We start from the raw sequence: 16,917 nt of genomic DNA, 5'->3' as shown, positions 1-16,917 counted from the left end.
CTGGATTCTTTCTAAGGAATTTATCTGATATATTCTATAGGGATCCCAACACGTAGTTCCGTATTCCATTAACGGTCGCACTAATGTTAGATATGTATTATAGTAATGGTGCTAATTCTAGTAAAATTATTCTAAATATAATAGCTGAAATTGTGTGTATTCAGTGCTTCAATATACTAAGTGTATTAGTGTATATGGGAGAAGGGCTTCAATCTGCTTCCATTTACTGACATGTGTGACACACTGCTCCTGAATACCCAGTATTGGGGCAATCACAGATGAATTCCATCGAGTTCTGCTTCCAAATTCCAGAATGCTTGCAGGGATTTGGGTTGCACTGGCAAGTGTCAAACACGACACTGTTTGCACAGCAATACTCCTACAGCACAAAATACATATGCAATAATAAAAGGTCAGAGAGGAGCTACAGCAAACTGCAAATATTAATTATTTTTCTTAATTCCCCACCTCTACTAGGCATGCATGGAGTTACACAGTTAATTTATATTCAAGCTGATACGATGGTGATGCAAGAGGCCAAGTTTTATGCCAGTGTAGAGATTATTCATTCAGACTACACCAAGTTATTTTTCGTGGTTGTATAAGTCTAGGAATATTGTGTCAGCTGATTACTGCCTGACTCGCCACCAACCATAAATATCTGCTTCGACTGCTTTCTTGTTGTCTTCACTTACTACCTTTCAACCACTGATCGTAAATATTTGCTCGATCACTGTTTATAATCGAACAATACATTTTTAAATATTTGTGTTGAAGTTGCTGCCGAAAATTCGAGTTGGGACGGAGACAACATTTCCAACACTGAAGTGATAGTTACAGTTTGGATAAAGTAGATGTATAAGGATAGACATCCTGCTGGATGAAAAATTTTCCTGGAATATTATATAATACTCAAGAGAAATAAACATGTTTTAAACATTTCGGTGCAAAATAGGCTCAATGTGTTATTTCTGTAGGTTACATATACTGTTATTGCTCTAGAAGGTTGTATTTGGTTCGATTAGGTAAGTACTCGTATATACCTACAACTCAGAGTTCGAATACCTCCCTTCCCAGGACATGTGGAGTGGGGTATGTAGACATATTGCCAACATAATATCTCACAAAGTTCACTTCCACATTATTTCATAGGACAAAAGTTTTGCGAGCCAGTGTACAACAGACTTCCAACTCTGATGAAAGAGGTAAGCTTGATGTACTCATTTAAGATGAAATTGCTGCCAATGTAGCTCAGCAGTAGCGCATTTGCCTGCATTTGGGCTGATTGCCTTGTTGGGTTTATCCTGAGGTTTTCCAACTGTAAGGTGAATTTCACGTAATTTGTGACATTCTCAGCTACACCTTGCCAAATACCATCTCACGATCACAATTTTCATTGACGTTGATTAATCTAATAATCCAGCATCTTAAATAATCAAATAAAAATGTAACTATTTGAGCATTACAAATATTAACGTGGAGCCAGCCAGTGGTCTGTATATTCGTGGTTTAGAGGTTTGGTAATAATTTTATTAATCTAACTAGACATCCTGTTTTGAATGGATAGTCCTGCTTATAGACATTCTTTGGGAAACTTATTTTCCTATTTTGTTAGAAAATTAAAGAAAATCTTGTTGAATAATGCCCCAAAATGGAATAATGTTGAAATGTGTTTAGATATCATTACAAACGTGTCTAGTAATTTCAACATTGCATTGATGACAAAGCACTGTCATTGAATTTGTTTATGTAAAGCAGTTTGCCAGTGCATACCAAGTCATTCAGTAGAATAAAGAAAAGGAAGTTCATATGAGATGGGTAGGAAGTTCCAGCATTTCTCCTGTCTATTTTCATTCAGAAACATTGTTAAAATTGTAGAATTTGGCTTACCCCTATATGCAGCTAGTACTTCTGTAGAAAGAGTTTTTGCCAGAATGAACCAACCAACATAAAAAACAAAATTGAAGGTCGACACATTGAAGGCATCGTTAATTACCAAAATTACTTTTAAATATGAGAGGCTTAACTTTGTGTAAGCAGTAAACATAATAATTGTACTAAAAATGCAGAGTATGAACATGCAGAAGGGAGAGAGAGAGAGATGGGCGTCGCTTAATACAGACTGATAAGGAATGTAGTGCATTTATTAAAAATAATTGTTCTTTAGTCAAATAAGATCAGATGTGAACTTACTGAACAGGAACAATATCTTTCTTCCACCTGCCCAGTTGATTGCATCTTGAAACAGGCATCTTAGCTGTAGCAATAACATCTAATTGGAGATGAGAAATGGTAGAAAAGTTTTGCTTCGCATTCTTCTAATCAGTACTTAAAGGTTCAGAACAAATACCTCATGTTGTATGTAACAAAAAACTATAGTATCATATTGGTGGAAAGTTAATAGTTTTTTCCTCAAATGTTTAACAACCTCTTTATTAGATAACTATTACAAGTAGGATCTTGATTTTGTCAATATTGATAGAAAACTAATAAAGAATAATTTACCCCTCTGGCGTATTTCAATATTGGGAATGGTTTTCGTGTAAATTTAATTTTAAAAACTTATAAATTTACCATTGCATGCTGCGAGTTGGTTGCAACACAGTGCCAGGGAACAGATCGTCTAGCGAGACACACCGAGTATGCTGACCTCTTACATCTGTATCACGAGAAGCATGTGTTATCAGACTGCTGAAACTTCAAACTTAATTTTCTAATTAACCGTGCATTTAATCACAAAACATAATATAGATTGAATAATTTCAAGGGAAAAATTGTTCCGGGGCCGGGTATCGAACCCGGAACCTTTGGTTAAACGTACCAACGCTCTCCCAACTGAGCTACACAGGAACTCTACCAGACACCGATCCAATTTTTCCCTCTATATCCACAGACCTCAAAGTGGGCTGACAGCCGTCAAGCAACCAACATTGAGTGCACACTAACTCTGTGTGACTTAAATTGTGGTTTTCTGTTAACGAACAGTGATGTGTATTATGCAAATCAAGATTTCAGATATAACTTCCTGTAAAGTTGATTTGAATAATTTTAAGGCAAAAATTGTTGGGGCCGGGTATCGAATCTGGGACCATTGGTTAAACGTACCAACGCTCTCCCAACTGAGCTACCCGGGAACTCTACCAGACACCGATCCAATTTTTCCCTCTATATCCACAGACCTCAAAGTGGGCTGACAACCGTCAAGTAACTTTTGTCAGTTTTACTACGCTGCCATCTAGTTATTACATAAGGAGTCACGTCATAATTCCCATTTGAATAGCATTAGCGACTGTGCTGCCATCTCGTGTTCATTTACGGCGGACGGGTGGCGATCCTGGCGGTTGTTTTCTTCAAAGTGCTGCCGATTTTAACGTAGCGAGGAGTTATCTGTTACATATATGATCTAGGGTGCTATTCACTGACTACTAAAGCTACGGTTTCGCTACGACGATCTTCGCTGGGATTCTGTCCCGTTGATTTGAATGTGCATGGTTTCTTTCTACGAGTATTAAAGTAATTTATGTTCGAAGGGGCCATCATTCTCCCCCTCCCCCCACATTTTCCTCATACCGAATAGTGACCTATAGATGTTTTCCGTATTTCAAATTGGAAACTTCCCTTGTGGAATGAAGGTTGAGGTAAATGGGAAAATCAAAATGGCAACAGTGATATACATTTACATTATTAACAATGTTTACGAATACATAAGTTAATAATAAAGTACATCTAACATTAGACAAAATCAATATTAAGTTTAAATGTTTAAGGATTAATACAATTTAATATTTCTCATTAAATAACGAAAGGTTATTATAAAGCCGTTGGGTTAGAGATTACGTGCAAATGTCTACTTCCGTATCCTGTGAAATAGTTCTTTCGTGATTGGATATGGTGTGTGTCTAAGGTGAGTAAGTTATGCGTAGGAATTTTGTTTTCTGATCATAGCATTTTAAATATCTTCCTATATTCATTTTGTTTGAAGGCTTAGTTTCAGTTGTGAGTTTATTTGTTATTCTAGAAAGGCTGATTATAACGAATATTTAAAGATATTTTGTTACACAATGTGATCTACCACGTGTAGGATATACAGTACTTCTGTTTGGGTAGGGTGATAATGCCTTCTTTATTATACATACGTAGAATAGAATTAAAATTACATTGTGTGCATGTGTTCTATGATTAATCGAATTTTCTTTTAAGACAGCACAGTTTTGGTTAAATTCAGATTTGGGTATATGCCATTCTGTGCGAAGTGTTTCAGGATTTAGGCTATTCGTCATGGCATTTGAAGTGTACAATTTTATGTGAGAGAAGAAAATTATCGTGAAAGGTAAGCAGTCATGCTTGTGATTATATTACATTGATACGAATATAGTTGATGAGACAATGTTACACGACACCTGCTTCTTTCTCCTAAAACAATTTTCAGCAATTTTTACAAATTATCCCATATTTTAAACTTCAATCTGATAGATGTTGAAAATTGTTATTGTGATCATTTTCAATCATCAGCTCAAGATTGCTGTCACGTGAATTTATGTTTTCATTCCCTACTTAAACCGTAGGTGTGGGTTATATAATTAAGACCTAAAGTACTTCTGAGTGTGTCTAAGTAGGCACACTATGAGAAAGTCAAAAGTTGGCGTATTGTATTTAAAGCCAACTGGAATTTTGTTCTGAGATGAAACATGTTGGGGGCGGGGGGAATAGGCTACATTATTTCATCAATGTCAACGATTTATCTTAGAGATTAAAAGAACATGCTGGTATACAACAACTCTCGAAATACATGAAATCTGGAAATGAAGTTCTTGAAATCATTTTAAAAAAGAAGTTAGAACTATATTTTTTGACAGCACTAACAAAAGTGGAATCATTCGGTCATTGTTTGAAACAGAACAATACTGAAGTTTCTTCACTGCTTAGCTAGGCATGGCATTCTGAATGTGGAATGTATAGGCCGTGCTTCTAGCCTCGTATGTTGTCAGCTTCACGATATTGTTTTAAGCCCTGCTTTCATTTAATAATTAGTGATAATGATGAGCGACTGTCGATATTCTTTTGCGACTGCTTTGTGGACAGGTACAAGCTACTTTTAGCTGTAAGGTCTTAGTTGGGCTCACTTTACCTTTTATCATGTATAATAGAGTAGAACTCTCGGTCCCGCAAGAAAGCTAAGTAATATAACTTCATATTTTTAAACTTTCTGTTTGAAAACAAATCTGTCCAATACCGATTAATTATCATGGCTTCACTAATTTTGTATGTTATACGCGTTCAATGTTTTATGTGTTGCTGCCTGGGAGGCGGCATTTTTCGAAAGAAACAGAATTTCGGCTAACAGGGCAAAATTTTAGAACACGAATTGCACCTACCAAATTATGTCTTAGAATACTAAAAAGAGCATAGATTTCAAAAAGGCATATGACTCGGTTAAGAGGGAAGTATTATATGATATTCTTATTGAATTTGGTATTCCCAAGAAACTAGTTCGATTAATTAAAATGTGTCTCAGTGAAACATACAGCAGAGTCCGTATAGTTCAGTTTCTATCTGATGCTTTTCCAATTCACTGCGGGCTAAAGCAAGGAGATGCACTATCACCTTTACTTTTTAACTTTGCTCTAGAATATGCCATTAGGAAAGTTCAGGATAACAGGCAGGGTTTGGAATTGAACGGGTTACATCAGCTTCTTGTCTATGCGGATGACGTGAATATGTTAGGAGAAAATATACAAACGATTAGGGAAAACACGGGAATTTTACTTGAAGCAAGTAAAGCGATAGGGTTGGAAGTAAATCCCGAAAAGACAAAGTATATGATTATGTCTCATGACCAGAATATTGTACAAAATGGAAATATAAAAATTGGAGATTTATCCTTCGAAGAGGTGGAAAAATATCTTGGAGCAACAGTAACAAATATAAATGACACTTGGGAAGAAATTAAACACAGAATAAATATGGGAAATGCCTGTTATTATTCGGTTGAGAAGCTGTTATCATCCAGTCTGCTGTCCAAAAATCTGAAAGTTAGAATTTATAAAACAGTTATATTACCGGTTCTTCTGTATGGTTGTGAAACTTGGACTCTCACTTTGAGAGAGGAACATAGGTTAAGGGTGTTTGAGAATAAGGTGCTTAGGGAAATATTTGGCGCTAAGCGGGATGAAGTTACAGGAGAATGGAGAAAGTTACACAACGCAGAACTGCACGCATTGTATTCTTCACCTGACATAATTAGGAACATTAAATCCAGACGTTTGAGATGGGCAGGGCATGTAGCACGTATGGGCGAATCCAGAAATGCATATAGTGTGTTAGTTGGGAGACCGGAGGGAAAAAGACCTTTAGGAGGCCTAGACGTAGATGGGAGGATAATATTAAAATGGATTTGAGGGAGGTGGAATATGATGATAGAGACTGGATTAATCTTGCACAGGATAGGGACCGATGGCAGGCTTATGTGAGGGCAGCAATGAACCTTCGGGTTCCTTAAAAGCCATTTGTAAGTAAGTAAATACTAAAAAGAGCAGATTTGTCTGCGTTTGTCGAATGCGCATCATTATATTTACGAAAAGGCACTTTTCAGTGCCAATAATTTATTTTGTGTGCACAAGGTTGGAATTTTGAAGTAAGAGGGAAAGGGTGCAATCCATGTTCTGGAGTTTATCCCACTTTCCAAATCAGCCATGCTGTGAGATTTGTGGAAAGCACAGTACAGATGTTTTCCCAAGTACTCTATTACTTGATCTTGCTTTAGGGTAATTCCATTTGTGACAGACACGACAAATGACTCTCTACAAAAATATAAAGATTTATTTCTACTTCAACATAACATTAGCAGACTTTTAAACTATATCAGATACAAAGTGCATGTACACAGCTACACTTTCATGTAAGAAGCAAGTATCAATCTCTATTTATTACAGATATCTAAGTACAAGTAATGTTGTGACAGACACGACAGGAAAAGGAACACAAATTAAAGGGAAGTCCAACAATGTACTATATCTTCCAATATTAGCAACTTATTTTGTTAGTACTATAATCATAGAAAGGTAGAATATCCTTCCTTAATATGCTACAGATAGTTTTTCATTTGAAACATTTATGAAGTATATATTAAGCCATATTCTCGTGACAGACACGACATACAAACTGTGACAGACACTACATATTCCAAATATGATTTACAAAATTACACGCATTTGCAAATTAAAGAACATCATTATCAAACTAGATATGTTGAAAATTTAGTTTAAGCCTATTATCAAATTGTGGCTCTGGTAGAATTTTTATAACCTGGCCTTTGTCAATATCAGCCTCATCACCAATAGCAGGCGAAAAGAATTTCTTGGACTTCCTCTCATGCCGAAGGAATTTTACATGAAGTGGATCATCCTTGTCATATGTCTTCACTTCCAAACATCTTCAGTTCACAGTGCTGCCAGCATATGATTTATGCAAAAATACGGACAATTATCTTTGATTTCATAAAATATAGACATTAAAGTCTCTGGTATAACATTCAAGAATTGTCTAGAACCACTTTGAGAAAATGGCAATTTGGTTGACATAATTATGGAATTACCCTTTACCATTTCTAGTTCATTGATGCAGTAATGTTGTACCTATTTCGATGTCATCTATTGGAATCTGACCGTGGAAGTGTCTTCAGATAATTTCATTGTCTTGTCTCGTCTTCAGTATTTATGAGAAAGGAGTTACCCCTCATTTCTCGTGAAAAACAATAACTGAATAGAATACAGTGGAATTCATGTTGTCAGCAAACAGCTGGATACATTAAGAAGATTGATTGATGAGAAAGGAGTTGGTTGGGAGATGTGTAACATTTGTTTTCATGCATAATAGGCTATGCCCAAATCTGAATTTTTTTTGTGGTAAATACAATAAGTTATGTGATATTTTTTTTTACAGACATTAATACAAATTCATCATGCCGCAGAACGAGTACATAGAGCGTCATCGTAAGCTGTATGGCTATCGATTGGATTACCATGAGCGCAAGAGGAAGAAGGAAGCTCGTGAGCCGCATAAGCTGGCCGAGAAAGCCAAGAAGCTGCGAGGCCTGAAGGCTAAAATGTTCAACAAGCAGCGTCGAACGGAAAAGATCCAGATGAAAAAGAAAATCAAAACACATGAAGAAAAACAAGTGAAAAATAACAGTGAGAAGGTTGCAGGCGGAGCTCTGCCTGTGTACCTCCTGGATCGAGATGTGCAGTCCCGTGCGAAAGTGCTCTCAAATATGATTAAACAGAAGAGGAAGGAAAAAGCAGGCAAATGGGATGTCCCTATTCCGAAAGTGAAAGCTCAGGCCGATTCCGAGGTCTTCAGGGTTCTGCGGACGGGGAAGAGTCGACGGAAAGCTTGGAAACGAATGGTTACCAAAGTAACATTTGTTGGTGAGGGATTCACGCGTAAGCCACCCAAGTTCGAACGGTTCATTCGTCCAATGGCATTGAGGTTCAAGAAGGCGCATGTGACACACCCAGAACTCAAAGCAACTTTCTGCTTACCTATAATTGGAGTGAAGAAAAATCCCAGCTCCCCCATGTACACATCTCTTGGGGTCATCACGAAAGGAACGATAATTGAGATTAATATCAGTGAATTGGGTCTTGTTACTCAAGCAGGCAAAGTGGTGTGGGGAAAGTATGCACAGGTCACTAACAATCCAGAAAATGACGGTTGTATTAATGCGGTATTGCTTGTTTAATGTTCATTACAAAGTTGCATTTATTGTATGTAAAGTTGAGGTGAAGTATAAATAAAGTTTGATGAACAGTGTTTTGGGTTTAGTACATGTTACAAGACAGTATTGGTTACAACTCCATTTTCACACCTTGTTAATTTCAGGAAAGCATTGATAACTACACAAACTTATTTTCATATATTACTTTGCCGGGTAGCTCAGTTGGTAGAGCAACTGGCTACAGACTGGAAGGTCCGGGGTTCGATCCCAGATGGTGACAGGACTTTTTCTCGTTGCCAAACTTTCAGAATGGCCCCGAAGTTCACTCAGCCTCGTACAGCGTATTCCGAATCTCACCAGTCCTGTGGCATCAATGACATCACGTTGCAGTGAAATAAGGAACAAAACTGCTGGAAGGATTGATGGCTGTCATGGCGACTGTACAAGTTGTTGTCCGTGCTACGCTAGCAAAATTTTGCGAAATTTTCCTCCTGCATCTCGTTCAAAGAAAAGATAGCATAAACAATTTATTTCTTGAACCGGTAGTAATAACTGGTCCGTTGACATGTTCGCTCATAAGCCATTAACATATTGTTTTTACGTTGTGCTCATTACAAACAATACAGCAGAACACACCGCCATGACACAACAGTGCACGATGTCATTCGTCTGCTAATTCCCACCCTATACAAGAACCAATCAGATTCACTGATGGCGGCTGATGGAGACTGCCACCACCTCTGCAAGTTGATGGCACTGGTGGAGCATCAATGACGTCATCGGTGGAATTCGGAACACTGTGATGCCATCGGTTTGCTCACCAGTGAGATTCAGAATACTCTCCTATAAAATTGAGTACCTGGTCTTTCCGGGGGTAAAAGTTGGTCAGAGCATGGTGTCGACCACACCACCTCATTCTAGTGCCGAGGCCATGGAAAGCATGGGGCTCTACCTCCATGCCCCCCAAGTGCCTTCATGGCATGTTATGGGGATCCTTTACCTTTTTACTTTGGTATATTCCATGTATACAGGAAGTCCTCTCTTCTCTAATGGCCAACAATTCAACAAAAATCCTCTTATTAATAACTCTAATAAGAGGTATGATTAAGGGCATGAAGTGATTAGTAATTAACTTATCATTTATCACCTTAATATCAACCATGTGTCTGGTAGTTCAGTTGATAGAGCAACTGCTATGGCCTGAAAGATCCTGGTTTTTGGTATTGTTATTTTTCCGTTTGCCAAAACTGCTCAAAAGACCCCAGATTCTACTCAATATCCTGTTAAATTGAGCACTTGGTCTTTCTTGGAAGGGAGGGGGGAAGTGCTCTGATTGTGATGCAGACCACACCCCCTTTTACTGCTGATGTCATGAAAATATGACTGGGAAATAGTTAAAAAGTTGCTCTTCACAATGTAGTAGCCTCTAACATTGTAAAGCTGCAAACGAATTGGAGGTAACTGATTGGAACAAGAGAAATTAGCTAGATATATATCTCAGATATACGTAATTTTAGTAGCCTATGTTGGTTACATTTATATCAACCCTGTGTAAGTACTATTACTTACAAATGTCTTTTAGAGAACCCGGAGGTTCATTGCTGCCCTCCCGTAAGCTAGTCATCGGTCCCTATCCTGAGCAAGATTAATCCAGTCCCTATCATCATATCCCACCTCCCTCAAATCCATTTTAATATACTCCCTCTACGTCATGGTCTCCCCAAAAGTCTTTTTCCCTTCTAGTCTCCCAACTAACACTATATGCATTTCTGGATTCGCCCATACGTGCTACATGCCCTGCCCATCTCAAACGTCTGGATTTAATGTTTCTAATTATGTCAGGTGAAGAATACAATGCGTGCACTTCTGTATTGCATAACTTTCTCCATTCTCCTGTACCTTCAGCCCTCTTAATCCCAAATATTTTCCTAAGCACCTTACTTTCAAACATCCTTAGTGTCTGTTCCTCTCTCAAAATGAGTCCAAGTTTCACAATCATACAGAACAAGCGTAAGTACTATTACCTATTGTTGTTGTTATTATTATTATTATTATTTTTTTTTTTTAAGTAATTTAAATGCTTACACATCTTTTTGTCATGTCCATTCATTCATAGTTGCCCAAGGACAGGTCTTTTAGTGCAAACCCATCATTCTCCAATCTTTTCTATTTTCCACCTTCCTCTTAGTCTCTGCTTATAGCTCATGTCTTAATGTTGTCTGCAATCTGATATATCCTTCAGCCCAACTTTTCTCCAGTTCACTTCTTCCAGTGTATCTTTCAGTAGGCAGTTTCTTCCTAGCCAGTGACACAGCCTAGTTCAGTTTCAGCATCATCCTTTCTTCACCTACTCTTTCTGACACAGTTTCATTTCTTACTCTGTCCATTTCACATATCATATCCACATTATAAATGTTTCTAATTGTTTCTTTTCATTTTGTGATAATGTCCACGTTTCTGTCTCATATAGTGCTACAAAAGTGCAAATATTTTAATTTTAACTAATGTTTCATGAGATTTAAACATTGCACACCGCTATTTGAAATCAGCTTGTAAAAAAATTGGGATATAACACATATCACACGTCAGATTCAGAATGGCTCTCAGTGAAAATGATAAAGTATTTCAATTTTCTATGAAATGAGTAAATGCTTACCAGTGATGGGCAAAGTATGGCCTGTAGGTCAGATGTGGCATATTTAAACTATCCACGAAATCTGAGTTAACATTTGGTTGAAAGTACAACATTTTGATAGTTGCTGACTGCTGACATTTATTGAACAAGAATTGAACATTTTTCAGTCTTCTACTTGCTATGGACTGCAGAATAATAAAAATCGGGCATTCAACTTGAATTGTTGAGTTACAATTTTAGACTGAAATGAATCATTTGTTTCTCAATGTCCCAAAGCTTGACTTCAAGTCCTTATTGAAATTGAAGTTTCCCAAATTTGATATCTCGTAGAGAGAGAGAGAGAGAGAGAGAGTGTTTCTCTCTCTCTCTCTCCAAACCTCTGGCCTTAGAACTAGCTATTTTGACTTAAACGCTTATTCCCTAGGACGAAGAATTGAAAACATATTTAAGAAAACGTACTGAAATAGTTGCAAGTTAAACACTGAAATCACTTTCTTCCCCTCCCCCCATAAAAATACGGTCCCTGTGATAGGCTGTGGACTCCAAGTTTGTTTGTTCCCCATGCCATGTTCATTGCAACCTAGCTCCTTTGCTTTTTCAGGTGACTGAGTAGGCGCCAAGATGCAAATTTTTGTGAAAACCCTCACAGGGAAGACCATCACCTTAGAGGTCGAGGCTTCTGATACGATCGAAAATGTAAAGGCCAAGATCCAAGACAAGGAAGGTAAGATATATATAAACAAAGCTCTTTTCAAATTCGTGACTTAGACACGTGTGTGTGTGTGTGTGTGTGAGTGTGTGAGTGTGTGTGTGTGTGAGTGTGTGAGTGTGTGAGTGTGTGTGTGTGTGTGTGTGTGTGTGTGTGTGTGTGTGTGTGTGTGTGTGTGTGTGTGTGTGTGTGTGTGTGTGTGTGTGTGTGTGTGTGTGTGTGTGTGTGTGTGTGTGTGTGTGTGTGTGTGTGTGTGTGTGTGTGTGTGTGTGTGTGTGTGTGTGTGTGTGTGTGTGTGTGTGTGTGTGTGTGTGTGTGTGTGTGTGTGTGTGTGTGTGTGTGTGTGTGTGTGTGTGTGTGTGTGTGTGTGTGTGTGTGTGTGTGTGTGTGTGTGTGTGTGTGTGTGTGTGTGTGTGTGTGTGTGTGTGTGTGTGTGTGTGTGTGTGTGTGTGTGTGTGTGTGTGTGTGTGTGTGTGTGTGTGTGTGTGTGTGTGTGTGTGTGTGTGTGTGTGTGTGTGTGTGTGTGTGTGTGTGTGTGTGTGTGTGTGTGTGTGTGTGTGTGTGTGTGTGTGTGTGTGTGTGTGTGTGTGTGTGTGTGTGTGTGTGTGTGTGTGTGTGTGTGTGTGTGTGTGTGTGTGTGTGTGTGTGTGTGTGTGTGTGTGTGTGTGTGTGTGTGTGTGTGTGTGTGTGTGTGTGTGTGTGTGTGTGTGTGTGTGTGTGTGTGTGTGTGTGTGTGTGTGTGTGTGTGTGTGTGTGTGTGTGTGTGTGTGTGTGTGTGTGTGTGTGTGTGTGTGTGTGTGTGTGTGTGTGTGTGTGTGTGTGTGTGTGTGTGTGTGTGTGTGTGTGTGTGTGTGTGTGTGTGTGTGTGTGTTTTTTTTTTTTTTTTGGGAATAACTCTCATTTTCAACCTTCTAGAGGGCACTTCAGATAAGTGATAGTGTGGGGAGGTAAAATGGCAAAACAGGATGTGTAATGTATTTCCTAAATATGGGATTTCTTTAAAAGCAAGACTCTTGGATTGTTTTGAAGTAGTTTTACTCCTTTAATATTAATATTATATTGTACAGCTCGACCAAGTTAAGTCTGCGAGCCGAGAGGGGAAGTTGGAGGCAGTTCTGTAGTGAAAGGAGGCGGTAACGAGAGAGACCAGTACAGTCTCATATGACAGCAAAGTTTTCCTACTGTGCTTCAGTTCATAGAGCGGTAACAATTTAAGACGCTTTGAAATAGACTGTACTTCTACTTCTGCTTGACAGTGAGGTTTGGCATTCTGATTGGCAAGCGTGGGTGTAGGAGAGAAAGTTGCATGAGGGGGGAGGCAGCGTAACTGTTGCCTTTATCTGAAGACAAGGACAAAAAATCCATGCGCTCCGTAGTGTATTTTAAACGATGTGCACACGTTGAAATCTGAGCGTCAAGTGACCTATGTGGCAACTGTGTTTTGCCTCTACATTCCATCCCGATATCCCCACTCACAGACTTGACTTGGACAAGCTGTACGTTTAATACATAAATGAATGACAGATTGTGATTTAAAGATCCTTTTTGTAGAAGAGTTGGAGGGTATACTTCTCAGTATACAGTGTTACACTGTAGATGTTTTCATCTATAGGGAAAGTCTAAAAAAACATGACATAAATTAGATTGCTGTAACCTATCACTGTTCAATGTGTTGACAGGTATTCCTCCAGATCAGCAACGTCTTATTTTTGCTGGAAAGCAGTTGGAAGATGGTCGAACTCTGTCCGACTACAATATTCAGAAGGAATCCACTCTTCATCTGGTGCTTCGCCTGAGAGGAGGAGCAAAGAAGCGCAAGAAGAAGAATTACTCAACCCCCAAGAAAATCAAGCACAAGAAGAAGAAGGTTAAGCTTGCAGTTCTTAAATATTACAAGGTATGGAGAGCTTGTGCTTCTAAGCAGAGGTGTAATGATTTAGAATTACTTAAAAATTTGCCATTTCTTGCCAACAACTCTTTTGAGAAGTCTATTTAGGTGAGAGTTGTGTTAACTGTAAAAAATCTAGTCATTGTGTTGCTTCAGCAATACTGTTTTCCACGAGGAACTCGTTGAAATTTAACTACCTCCACAGAGCTGGTGCATGACATAAATATAACTAATGTTTGCTAATTTGCTGGAGACCTGAGTTCCAGTCAATGCATCAGTTTGTATATAGAGTTTAACTAGTTTTGTGTATTTTCATGAGAAACAAATTATTCTTTTAAGATTTATAATGCTCTGTCATGTTTTGACGAACTGTACTTATAACATGCCCTGATTTTAAGTTACATTTGTGTGTAGTGTACTTTTTTAGGGAAAATATCATCCAGTTACGTACTGGTATTAAAACTTTGGCTTCATGAGCGTAACTTGACTGTTCAGGTGGATGAGAATGGGAAGATTCACCGCCTGCGTCGGGAGTGCCCGTCAGAACAGTGTGGAGCTGGTGTGTTCATGGCCTGGTGTGTTCATGGCTGCCATGGCAGACAGGCATTACTGTGGCAAGTGTGGCTACACACTGGTGTTCAGCAAGCCAGACGAGAAGTGAGGTCCATGGTGTTATGTACTGTCTACTATAATAAAACAATTTAACGGTTTGAATTGTTCCATTTTATATCCCTGAAATTACCTAATCCTACACTGAACCACAACAGACTTTGATACGAAAACGAGATGAGATGAGAAAAAAAAATAACAATGAACGTAAAATTACAGTGAAATCTCTGTTAACCAAAACTAAATTGAAAATTGATTTAAGGAAAGTGTGCAAACCTATTTTTAAAAAGGGGGACAAAACCAACTGTGGTAACTTTCGAGGAATATCACTTTTGTTGACGTCGTACAAAATTTTGTCCAATATTCTTTTGAGAAGATTAACTCCGTACGTAGATGAAATTATTGAGGTGCGGTTTTCGGCATAATAGATCGACTATTGATCAGATTTTTTGTATTCAACAGATAATGGAGAAAAAATGGGAGTATAAGGGTACAGTACATCAGTTATTCATAGATTTCAAAAAGGCATATGACTCGGTTAAGAGAGAAGTTTTATATAATATTCTTATTGAATTTGGTATTCCCAAGAAACTAGTTCAGTTAATTAAAATGTGTCTCAGTGAAACATACAGCAGAGTCTGTATAGGTCAGTTTATATCTGATCTTTTCCAATTCACTGTGGGCTAAAGCAAGGAGATGCACTATCACCTTTACTTTTTGACTTTGCTCTAGAGTATGCCATTAGGAAAGTCCAGAATAACAGAGAGGGTTTGGAATTGAACGGGTTACATCAGCTGCTTGTCTATGCGGATGACATGAATATGTTAGGAGAAAATCCACAAACGATTAGGGAAAACACGGAAATTTTACTTGAAGCAAGTAAAGAGATAGGTTTGGAAGTAAATCCCGAAAAGACAAAGTGTATGATTATGTCTCGTGACCAGAATATTGTATGAAATGGAAATATAAAAATTGGAGATTTATCCTTCGAAGAGGTGGAAAAATTCAAATATCTTGGAGCAACAGTAACAAATATAAATGACACTCAGGAGGAAATTAAACGCAGAATAAATATGGGAAATGCATGTTATTATTCGGTTGAGAAGCTCTTATTATCCAGTCTGCTGTCCAAAAATCTGAAAGTTAGAATTTATAAAACAGTTATATTACCGGTTCTGTATGGTTGTGAAACTTGGACTCTGACTCTGAGAGAGGAACATAGGTTAAGGGTGTTTGAGAATAAGGTGCTTAGGAAAATATTTGGGGCTAAGCGGGATGAAGTTATAGGAGAATGGAGAAAGTCACAACACAGAACTGCACGTATTGTATATGGGATATGATGATAGAGACTGGATTGATCTTGCTTAGGGATCAATGGCGGGCTTATGTGAGGGCGGCAATGAACCTTTGGGTTCCTTAAAAGCCATTTGTAAGTAAGCAAGCAAGTGCAAGTCTTATAACTGAATTTTTATAAGCGAATTTAAAAATTACACTATGTACTGTGTTTACCTACTATGGACGGTACACTCAATTTTTTTTTTTAATTTAAAAAAACTTTATGGGGAAAATAAAGGATAAATTCCAAAGACAAGCAGGTCAGGGGAACGAATGCGAGGGCAACACGTTTACGAGCCAGATGAACCCACCCCTAGTATTAAGCAGACGTGACATTGTTGTCATAAAAGTAGGTGAACAAGAGAAAATTTCGGCCTTTTACATAAAGAAATGGTGAAGAATTAATATTTAGATTGGGTAATACTGTACCCAGTGTGTTTTTAAGTGCGCGTGACCGTTTAACTCTTAAGAAAAGGGGGGGAGGGGAAATTAGACCCATTATTTCGGGTAATTGGTTTTACTGTAAAACAGTTTGTACAAACTGGTAGAGACAATAATGGGGGAAAGGCACTATAAATCATCAGTCACTATTTGTGGAACATACTACACCAAATTAACGCGCGTGCAAAAGTGATATGTGATAGTGACCTTAAAGCACCGTCAATTCTGTGGGCCAAACAATTTGCCGAAACGAATTCTGCATTAACAAGAAAAATTAAATACGTTAAGTTTTGGAGGGAAATTCGAGAGACGATATTGGTGCGGTGTTGTTTTAACGAACAGTGTTGCCAATACAACGATTCTTCCCGCTAGATATGGCGTTTTCCAGTGTCAGTTTGACGGATAAAGTGTATGAAATTTTTATTGAAGATATAGACATTAGCTATTTTTAATACTTACAGCGGGAGCAGTCTCATTTTGCCCTAGATCATATTCTGTGATCTAGGATTTTAAATTGAGAATATAGCAGTTTAGCGATTTATTCAGTGTTTTTATGGTGAGTTTTTAAGAAATGGGTTGGCGAC

General features: G+C 38.1%; 1 pseudogene; it reads left to right on the top strand.

The window, feature by feature from the left end:
- The first annotated feature begins 3,753 nt into the window (after window positions 1–3,753).
- LOC138713897 (ubiquitin-ribosomal protein eS31 fusion protein-like) lies at window positions 3,754–14,658 on the top strand (annotated as a pseudogene).
- Window positions 14,659–16,917: the final 2,259 nt, after the last annotated feature.

Source organism: Periplaneta americana, chromosome 14, assembly GCF_040183065.1.
Source record: "Periplaneta americana isolate PAMFEO1 chromosome 14, P.americana_PAMFEO1_priV1, whole genome shotgun sequence".
Lineage (NCBI taxonomy): Eukaryota > Metazoa > Arthropoda > Insecta > Blattodea > Blattidae > Periplaneta > Periplaneta americana.
This window is presented reverse-complemented; position numbering and strand designations above follow the sequence as displayed.